Source organism: Amblyraja radiata, chromosome 5, assembly GCF_010909765.2.
Source record: "Amblyraja radiata isolate CabotCenter1 chromosome 5, sAmbRad1.1.pri, whole genome shotgun sequence".
In the NCBI taxonomy this organism is placed as follows: domain Eukaryota; kingdom Metazoa; phylum Chordata; class Chondrichthyes; order Rajiformes; family Rajidae; genus Amblyraja; species Amblyraja radiata.
The window spans coordinates 100150147-100160556 of record NC_045960.1 but is presented as its reverse complement, the minus strand read 5'-3'; the positions used below and the strand labels follow the sequence as shown (position 1 = coordinate 100160556).

Below are 10410 nucleotides of genomic sequence, written 5' to 3'. Positions count from 1 at the left end.
ACCAACCACTCCATGTTAAAGACCTACATTAATACAAACCCAGAGGCGGTTTCGTAGAGGATTCTGTATTAACCAGCTCAAAACAAATGCCCATTGAAATACTTATTTGTCTGCTGAGGATGCAATTTGCTCCAGTACTCTGATAAGAGTTCTTGGTTAATTTGAGCATGAAATTGGTGCAGAGAGCTCAGTATGTCCTTTGTATTGTGAAACTAGCGTCAGCACATCTGCTTAAGGGGCTATGAATAGCATTGGGAGCATGAAAGCTCAATGCAGCCAATGTTCATTAGCCCTTCTGTTTTGTGTGTGTGTGTGCGCGCGCGCATGCGTGCATGTGTGTGTGCGCGCGTGAGATTTCTGCGAACGTATCATTTATAATATTCAAATTATAACATTCACGAAGAAGATTTACCATGATGATAGCACAGATGAAAGGTCAGTAAAAGATTGACCATGATGGCTTTTTCACTCCAGCAAAACATTTCCTGATGGAGGGCATGAAGGTTATGAAAGGATTACTCGAGTTCAGAGAGAGAAAAGTACTCTTGTTTGTGCAAGAGGTGAAAGTTAAAGGTTGTAAATATAAGATAGCACTTAGAAATCTAATAACAAATTCAAGATAATCTTCTTTATCCAGAATGTGATGGGTTTGAGGTACTCACTATCATAATGAGTTGTTGCAGTGAAAAATGTGAATGCATTCAAGGAGAAAACAGGTGTATGTAAGTGATATAAAGAAACAAATAGATTTACAGATCGGGTGAGATAAAAATGGGTGGGCCATTGGGCTCAATAATCTGCCTTCTCCCACATGACAAAGAGTGGAGGATTACTCTCCAGTCTTGTCTTGTGACCAGGGTGGGTAATGTGAAAGCCAACTTTACTGGACTTTATCTTGCTCTAAACACTATACCTTTTATCCTGGATTTCTGCACTGTGGACAGCTTGATTTTAATCATGTATAGTCTTTTCCCTGACTGGATAGCACGCAACAAAATGCTTTTCACTGTACCTCGGTACACGTGACCATGTTAAACTAAACTAAGCTAAACTACTTCATCTATTTTGTTATGATATAGAATGAAGCCATTCAGCCCATCAAATCTATACCTGCACTTAGAACAATCCTATCAATCCCACTCTGCACTTATTTTCCAGCAACATGTTCTCTCACATGCCTGTCAACACCCACCTACACCAGAGGGAAGCTCAGTGAAACATTAACTGACCAGTCAGCTTGGAATTGGGATATAGAATGAAACCCAGCAGGTCAAAGGGCGAGTATGCAAACTCCATGTTAATGGGACCGAGGATCTGAATAAAAGCTAGGCACTAACTGCTGTGCCTCCCTTGGGTTCACAGAACATGTTTAAAATTGTGTTGTAAATACGGAAAAGTAGCAATCTACAGTCACAGTGAATACAGTTGTGAGGGTGAATAGTGGCCAGAGATCTCCAAGGATATTCCATTTACTACTGACAATTATTTCCTTCATTCCTGTGGGATCCAGACAGCACCAGTCTCCAGGCAGAACCACTGCTGCCAACAAGATTATTTTGTCCTCAAGGATCGTCACAATCGAGTCAACAATAATGTGAAATCTGAAGAGCAGGAAACACCAAGAACATCGATAGTTATTGAATGCCTAATGTGTTCCCAGCTGAAATATGGATAATTGAAGCAGGAGTCAGCTAATGTAGTTTAGTTTAGTTTAGAGATACAGTGTGCAAGCAGGCCCTTTGGCCCATAGAGTTCACGCCGACCAGCGATCATCTTTACACTTGTTCTATCCTGCACACTTGGAACAATTTACAGAAGCCAATTAACCTACATACCTGCATGTCTTTGGAGTGTGGGAGGAAACCGGAGCACGTGGAGAAAACACACAGTCACAGGGAGAGCACACAAACTCTTTTCAGGCAGCACACATAGCCAGGATCAAACCTGGGTTTCTGGCGCTGTTAGGCAGCAACTCTACTGCTGCACCAGTGTGCCACCCCTTAATTTTGCTCCAGCATGCATCAAGTTCACAGCTGATCTCTTTCACAGCTCCACTTTGCCCACTCCTTGCACAACCTCTCCATCCATCAGTTCCTTTAATATCCAGAAATCTATTAATATCAGTTCTGAATAAACTCAGCAACTAAGCCACCATGGCCCCCTAGGAAAGAGAAACCCTTCATGAAGAAATGCCTTCTCACCAGTTCTTAATAACCTCCTGCTTGCACCAGAATCTTCAGACCTAAGAAACATTCACCCTCCATTCAACCTGACTAGTTCTGAGTTGTATATTGTAAATGTCAGAGATTTAGTTTCATTACTCCAAAAGTGAGAGAAGACAGTCCCAGTTGACAACCTTCATTCATATAGAAAACCTGTCAACCCTCAAACCTGTCTCGTGAATCCTGGTGGTATTCCGTCTGTGGCAAATACATTGTTTCTGAGTTAAGGATGCCCAAGCTTTACACAATATTCCAGTTGCGGTTACACCCCCCAAGGAGATATATAATTGCATTAATACATATTTACATTGACTGTATGCCGAAATCATCAAGTAAAAAGGGCCAGTGCACGGGTTCAGTTTGATGTTCCAAAATATAGGGCTTTCCACATTTGATGTAAGAGAGGCAGTTTGCAGAAATAATCAAATGTAGATATAATCTATGAAAAGCTATGTTTATGACACTATTGGTTCTCTCAGGCTTGTGGCAACCCTGGGCCCTCCAGTGAAGATTTAGCCATAGTAACATGACAAGAGAGAAGGCACCATATTTAAGGCAGGCAGCCAGTGCAGTTGTTTTCCCTTGACGTCTTAGAATCGTACAACATGTAAACAGGCAATTCAGCCCATCATATCCATATCTTCAATGGACACCCATTCGCATCAATCCCATCTTCCAGTTCTTAGCCTTCCATACCTCAGCGATTCCAGTACTCATTTGGATGTTTCTTTAATGCTGTCCATGACCCTGCTTCCGCCATTCTTGCAGGCAGTGTATTCCACACACCCAAAGGGCTTCGTCATCCTATTAATGTAGCAAAGAATAACATTTAGACTCGTCAACGGTGGTGTACAATATTTTTTAAACTGCTATCCCTAAAACCTTTAAAATCTCACGAGCTATTGATTTGCAATCTGTATAAATAGAGAAACAGATGATTAGGAGTAGGTTATTTAGCCTTTTGAGCCTGTTCTTATGTTGATTAAGATTTGTCTAGTTTCTGTGGCCCAAGGTACACTCGCAAACAAAACTATGCAAATACCACCTTTGAATCATTCATTAGATCTCTAATCTCAAATGCCTTTTTGGGAAAATATGTTGTGCTTTCTGCCCAGCCCTGAATGGTCAAGTTCTAATTTGAAGGCTATGCTCACTGTCTGATGAGTAGTTAAATCACCTCTCCCCATTCGATCTGAAAAATAAAACACAGCATCCAAATCAATTAAGCAACTTGGCATCCAGTTTCCCCAAGGTGCAAATATCCAACTGTGGTAGTGTAACAAAATGAACACAGTACCAGCTGCCAACCAGATCACAGAAGATTAAGTAATTGAAGTTGAGGATGAGTGCATGACTTTATTAGACATTGTGCATTTAATTACAGTTGACAGCATTCAGCTGACACAACTTGCAGGTTCTTTCACCAAGTTATTTCAGCAAAGCATTTGACAAGGTTCTGCATGGTAGGCTGCTCTGGAAGGTTAGATCACATGGGATCCAAGGAGGGATAGCCAACTGGATAGAACATTGGCTTCATGGAAGGAAGCAGAGGGTGATGGTAGAAGCTTGTTTTTCAAACTGGAGGCCTGAGACTGGTGCTTTGCCTCAGGGCTCGGTGGTGAACCCATTGTTGTTGGTCATCTATATCAATGATTTAGATGAGAAGGTGAAAGGCATAATTAGTAAGTTTGCAGATGACACTAAACTGGTGGTATTGTAGATAGTGAAAATGGTTGTCACAAATTGTAGCAGGGTCTTGATCGGTTGGGCAGATGAGCTGAGGAATGGTTGATGAAGTTTAATACTAAGAAGTGTGAGATGTTGCATTTTATGAAGTCTAATCAGGGCACGACTTACAGAGCTCTGGTAGTGTTTAGAGCAGAGGGATCTGGGATGCAGGCTTATTGTTCCCTGAAAGTGGCATCACAAGTTGAATATAAAAGTGGGAAGGCCATAGAGGGAGTACACAGAAGGTTCAACAGACTGATTCCTGCGATGTCAGGACTTTCATATGAAGAAAGACTGGATAGACTCGGTTTGTACTCGCTAGAATTTAAAAGATTGAGGGGGGATCTTATAGAAACTTACAAAATTCTTAAGGGGTTGGACAGGCTAGATGCAGGAAGATTGTTCCCGATGTTGGGGAAGTCCAGAACAAGGGGTCACAGTTTAAGGATAAGGGGGAAATCTTTTAGGACTGAGATGAGGTATTTTTCACACAGAGAGTGGTGAATCTCTGGAATTCTCTGCCACAGAAGGTAGTTGAGGCCAGTTCATTGGCTATATTTAAGAGGGAGTTAGATGTGGCCCTTGTGGCTAAAGGGATCAGGGGGTATGAAGAGAAGGCAGGTACAGGATACTGAGATGGATGAACAGCCATGATCATATTTAATGGCGGTGCAGGCTCGAAGGGCCGAATGGCCTACTCCTGCACCTATTTTCTATGTTTCTATGACATGTTACAGTTGTACAAGACATTGGTGAGGTCACATTTAGAGTATTGCATTCACGTTTAATCACCCTCTTATAGGAAAGATATTGTTAAGCTAGAAAGGGTGCGGAGAAAATTGACGAGGATGTTGCCAGGCCTTGACTACCTGAGCTATAGGAAGAGGTTGAGCAGGCTAGGACTTTATTGCTAGGACTTTATTCCTTAGAGTGCAGAAGGATGAAGGATGATCTTGAAGAGGTCAAGTCAAGTCACATTTATTTATATAGCACATTTAAAAAAACATCTCTCGTTGGCCAAAGTGCTTTACATTTGTTATAAGAATAGTATAAACAAACAAGCTACATACATATATACATATAGCCCTCGCTCAGTGGACGTCAGGAAAGGCTTGGGAGTATAGATAAGATTTTAGTCTTGACTTAAAGTAGTCGATGGAGGGGGCAGTTCTGATGGGAAGGGGGATGCTGTTCCACAGTCTAGGGGCTGCAACCGCTAAGGCGCGGTCGCCCCTAAGCTTATGCCTAGACCGCGGGATATTCAGCAACCCCAAGTCGGCCGATTTGAGGAACCTGGAGGTGGAGTGGTGGGTGAGAAGACTTTTAATGTAGGAGGGGGCAAGCCCATTGAGGGCTTTGTAGACATAGAGGAGGGTCTTGAAATGTATACGGAACCGCACAGGGAGCCAATGGAGAGAGGCCAGGATCGGGGTGATGTGGTCCCTTTTTCGGGTGCCCATCAGGAGTCTCGCTGCGGCGTTTTGGACCAGTTGCAGGCGGGACAAGGAAGATTGGCTGATGCCAGTGTAAAGAGGGTTGCAGTAATCTAGGCGGGAGGAGATAAATGTGTGGATGATCTTTTCGAGGTCATCAAAGTGGAGGAATTGTTTTATTTTAGCTATCGTCCGAAGCTGAAAGAAGCTGGCTTTTACCACGGCATTGACACGGAATCAAGAACCAGAGGAAATAGGTTTAAGGTGAGGAGGGAAAGATTTAATAGGAACCTGATGGGCAACTTTTTTTTACACAAAGGGGTGATAAGCATATAGAACAAGCTGCTAGAGGAAGTGGTTGAGGCTGGTACTATCACAACATTTAAAACGCTTTTGGATAAGTACATGGCTAGGATAGGTTTAGAGCGATATAGGCCAAATGAAGGTGGGTGGAGTTAGTGTAGATGGGGCATGCTGGTCAGTGTGGGCAAGTTAGGCCAAAGGGCCAGTTTCCATGTTGTAGGACTCTATGAATCTATGCTTTCTCGGGACAATAACAGTACAGTAGCATCTCGCAGGAGTAAATAAAAGCTGAGATCACATGCGTGGAGAAGTCTTTCCTGCTTCCCAACACATAGCTCCAACTCAATGCACCGAAACATAGTGGTGTTGCTGAATCAGCCACAGGCCCAAATATTCTGCAAGATAATAATCGTGACCCACAAATTCCATGAACCATAATTTACAGCGGAGTAATTGAATATTTATTTCCAACTAAACATTTAATTAAGCAATTAATTTCAAGGTAAAATAACCATTAGTATTAAGTTGTTATAATTCCTCCATCATACTGATTTTTGCTTTGGAAAATTCATTTATTAATCAGGGAAAACAGAAGGGGATTTGTAAAAAGAAACACACCAGCTTTGGATCTTACCGTATCTTAATGAATTTAAAATATGAACTCCCAGTTTCTCAACTGCAGTGGTATTTTTAAATTATTATAGTACAACTTTGGTTTACAAAGCTAATTTGCATATATGGAGCATTTGTCATTACTGCTGGATACCCAAACAGTTTTGCAGACACAAAGGTTTTTTTCTTGAAGTGTAGTCATTGTTTTAATTGGAAAAGAACAGCAACCAATTTATGCACAGCGGGTTTCCACAAACCGCAATGAGATAATGGTCAGATCGTCCATTTAAGCAGTGTTGATGGAGGGTTGATTGTTATGTAGGACAGCAGGAAGCTGTGTGCCTCTTCAAAACAGCACCTGAGAATGCTGTACAGGATTTAGCAGCATCTGTGAAGAAAAACGATGGGTGAGGGTTTGGGTCAGAGCCTTCCTTCAGACTGAAAGTATGGGTAGGTGGGGATGACCAAGGAGGGGTGGAGTCCATAATGGCCCATTGTTGGTTGGGGAAGAGGTGATAATGCGAAGAGTGGAGTTAATAGAACCACTAGGGTGAGTAAGGTATACTCTCCTGAGTATAGAATGGTAATACTGCAGTATATTTAGTACAGAAGTACCAGCCTAAACTGGGTGTCCATGTGCAGCTGTGGGCTCGCAGCAAAGGCAAAAACGGTATTTCACCACATTTGTGTCAAGGCATGGTCCTAATTCTGCCATTAACATCAATCCAGGACGCTGGTTGTGATTCAATGAGGAGTACAGATGAACATGCCAATAGTAGGCATACATAAAGATAGAGAAGGTTACAATTCAGTTTACTTGCACGCTAATCACTGGAGAAAGCACAAAGTCGACGGAACTAAATGATTGCACTATCCACAGATCAGATTGAAGCATTTGATCTATCCATTCTCATCATGAGTTACAGTGGACAGTCCAATAACTGTTTCAATCACATCCCCATTCTCAATGATGCTGGAACTCAGCATGGGTGTGACAGTGAAATGTTTATATCTATCGACGTTTGGAATTGCCAAGTTGTTGATCGATCTTGGCAGGCTCTTCATCTTCCTGCACAGAATTGATAATGGTTTACAGCACTATATCAGGCCATTCTGCCCAACATGTCACTGCTCAGAAACCCTGATTGAAAAATATGATCATCAGATCAAGGTATACATTAATGAGTGGCACAGAGAGGGTTGAAACTCTGCCCCCTGGTGACAAGGTGCCAGATAAAGTGGTGGAGTCAGCTGCAATTACAATGTTTAAAAGACATTTGGACAGGTTAATGGATACGATCATAAAATCATGAGACGTAGGAGCATAATTAGGCCTTTTGGCCCATTGCATCTGATCTTCCATTTGATCATGGCAGATCTATTTCCTTTTCTCATCCCCATTCTATGGCCATCTAAGCATAAGTCAGCCTGACCTGAACAAGGTTCTGGGCTGGACCGGCCCAAACTGACATCAATCTAAATGTTTTAATAGAATATTCAGCAGAAAAAAATGAACACACATTATCAGGTCTCATAAAGTACACCATGCAGTCTAGCCAAGCTTTAGTCTGAATATCCATAACCTGTTGTTAATTGTGAAGTGAGTAGTTAACACTCAATGTAACTTTATTCAGACTTGTTGAGACTTTTAGCACTTTATGTATCTGAAGGAGACGTCCGCTGGTCTGGTTCTTAGGATGGCAGGTTTTTCCACAAGAGGAGGGATTGAGAAATATGGAGATAGGCACAATATGCTGGAATAACTCAGCAGGTCCAGCAGCATCTTTGGAGAAAAGGAATAGATGAAGTTTCGAGTCGGAACCCTTCTTCAGACTCCCTTAAGGAGAGAAGAGGAGAACATCGTCAAAGTATGCAAACCTTGAGTAGCTTTCGCAGTGGAAGATAGAAAATGTGTAGGAAAGAACTGCAGTTGATAAAGCAGGATTTTGTTTTCAGTTTGGAAAATGAGAAGTGATGTCAATGAAACTTACGTCACTCTTAGAGGGTAGGTAGACGTGGGGAGTCATTTGCCCCTGACTGAATAATGAAGAAATAAAGGTCACAGCATGAAAATAAAGGGTTGGCCATTGAGCACTGAAATGGGGAGAAATATATTCACTCAAAGGACGGTGAATCTTAGGAATTTCCAGAAGTATATCGTTGAATTAATTTCAGGATCTGGGCTTTGATAGTAAGGCCAGCGTTTATTGCTCATCATTAATTCCCCTTGAAAAGATGGACTGCCTTCATGAACTGCAGCAGTTTCTCTAGTGAATATGTTCCCATGGTGCTTCCAGGGAGGTTGCTCCATCATTTAGACCAAATGGCAATGAAGCACGCGCGATATATTTCCAAGTCAGGATCATGTGCAATTTAGAGGGAGATCTGCAGGTATAACTCATTCCAAGAGTCTCCTGTCATTGTAGGATGGAGTAGCTGTGGATTTGGAAACGGCTGTGCAAGTAACCTTGGGCGAGCAACTGCAGTGGATTTTGGAGATGCTGCACACCACAGCCATTGTGCTTTGGAGGTAGAGGGAATGAATGCTTTGGGTTGTTCACGGGATGCTAATTAACCAGATGCTTTGTCTGAGATGGTGTAGAATTTCTTGAGAATTATTGGAACTGCATTTATCCAGGCAAGTGCTTACCAGCTCATTCTTTGTGGATTGTTGAAAGGCTTTGGGAGGTCAGGAATTAAATAGTTCATGACAAGATATCAAGTCTCTGATCCACTATCACAGCTGCAGAATTGATATGATTGCTCGGGTTTGATTTCTGGGCAGAGGTGATCCCCTGACTATTGATGGTGGAGGATTCAGCAATGGTAATAACTGTATTCATGAGTGTGATCAATAGATTTTTAGGTATTGAAGAAATTAACTGATGTGAGGATCAAGGAGAGGAAAGTAGAGTTGATCTAGAAGATTGACCATGATGCTTTAGGGGTTATAGAATAGTAGTTGAATGTAGTCTGGGTGTCAGCAACTAAGTTACAGAGAAAGGTTGAATGAGTTAGGTCTTTATTCTTTGGAGCGCAGAAGGTTAAGGGGGGACTTGATAGAGGTCTTTAAAATGATGAGAGTGATAGACAGAGTTGACGTGGATAAGCTTTTCCTATTGAGAGTAGGGAAGATTCAAACAAGAGGACATAACTTGAGAATTAAGGGACAGAAGTTTAGGGGTAACATGAGGGGGAACTTCTTTACTCAGAGAGTGGTAGCTGTGTGGAATGAGCTTCCAGTGGAAGTGGTGGAGGCAGGTTCGATTTTATCATTTAAAAATAAATTGGATAGGTATATGGATGGGAAAGGAATGGAGGGTTATGGTCTGAGTGCAGGTAGATGGGACTAGGGGAGAATAAGTGTTTGGCACGGACTCATAGGGCCGAGATGGCCTGCTTCCGTGCTGTAATTGTTATATGGTTATATGGTTATATGGTTAGTCAAAGTGTGTAGGAAGGAAATGCAGATTCGGGTTTACACCGAAATAGGAAACAAAATGCTGGAATCCAGAGATGCTGCCTCTTCCGCTGAGTTACTCCAGCATTTTGTATCTATCTTTGTCTTTAATTTTTTTGTTTTAGATTTACATCATGGAAACAGGCCCTATGGCCCACCGAGTCAATGCCAACTATCAATCAACTGTGCACTATTTCTATGTTAAACCTAGTTTCTCATTCAACACACTAAGGACAATTTACAGAAGCAATTAACCTACAAATTTGCACATCTTTGGCATGTGGGAATAAACCGGAGCGCCAGGAGAAAACCCTCAAGGTCACAGGGAGAATGCACAAACTCCCTGCAGACAACACCCAAGGTCAGGATCCAACCCGTGTCTCTGGCGCTGTGAAGCTGCAGCTCTACCACTGTGCCACCTGTAATTTTCCCTTTCATAACTTTCCCATCAGCATACTCAGTGCCCGTCCCATGTGGCCAGCCAAAGGCAGGCCCCACACTCAGTCCAGGTCACTGTACGTACCTTCTCGTTTCTGCTCCGTGCTCTCAAGCCAGCTCCTGGATACATTTCTTCCATTAAGCATTTCCTACTAACCTCTTCAATTGTTCCTTGGCAATCAAGCATCACAATTCTTTCTATTAAAGTGCACAA

General features: G+C 42.2%; 1 long non-coding RNA gene across 1 annotated transcript; it reads left to right on the top strand.

Moving 5' to 3' along the window:
- Positions 1 to 1257: 1257 nt before the first annotated feature.
- On the top strand, positions 1258 to 10117 carry LOC116972870. The gene is made up of 3 exons (XR_004411939.1): positions 1258 to 1296; positions 9299 to 9302; positions 10108 to 10117. It is a non-coding gene; the product is annotated as an uncharacterized LOC116972870 (long non-coding RNA).
- The last annotated feature ends 293 nt before the right edge of the window (positions 10118 to 10410 follow it).